Raw genomic sequence first — 378 nt, 5'->3', positions numbered from 1 at the left:
GTCGCTGTTGTAACTAATTGATTTAATAGGATTAAAGAGAGGCGTGTGTTCGGGATGAACGGCGGATGTTTGGGGTGCTTGATCGGGCCTTTCTTTTACACCTTGAAATGTTAATTTTCCTTCTTCCTGCTCAGTAGTTTTCAGTTGATTAGTTCACCTTACAGATAGGCGATGAGCAGCGACTGTGTTAGTGACCATCATCCAATCAGGCCTGTGTTGTTGCTGTCGCTTATTTACTGGATGTTTGGCTGATTGAAGCTTTGAAATCATTCAAACACTATATATATATATATATATATATATATATATATATATATATATATATATACATACATATGTATATATATATGTGTATGTATATATATATGTATGTATATA

Source organism: Aulostomus chinensis, chromosome 20 (genome assembly GCF_037954235.1).
Source record: "Aulostomus chinensis isolate RoL2024-O1b breed Wild chromosome 20, RoL_Achi_v1.0, whole genome shotgun sequence".
Lineage (NCBI taxonomy): Eukaryota > Metazoa > Chordata > Actinopteri > Syngnathiformes > Aulostomidae > Aulostomus > Aulostomus chinensis.
This window is presented reverse-complemented; position numbering follows the sequence as displayed.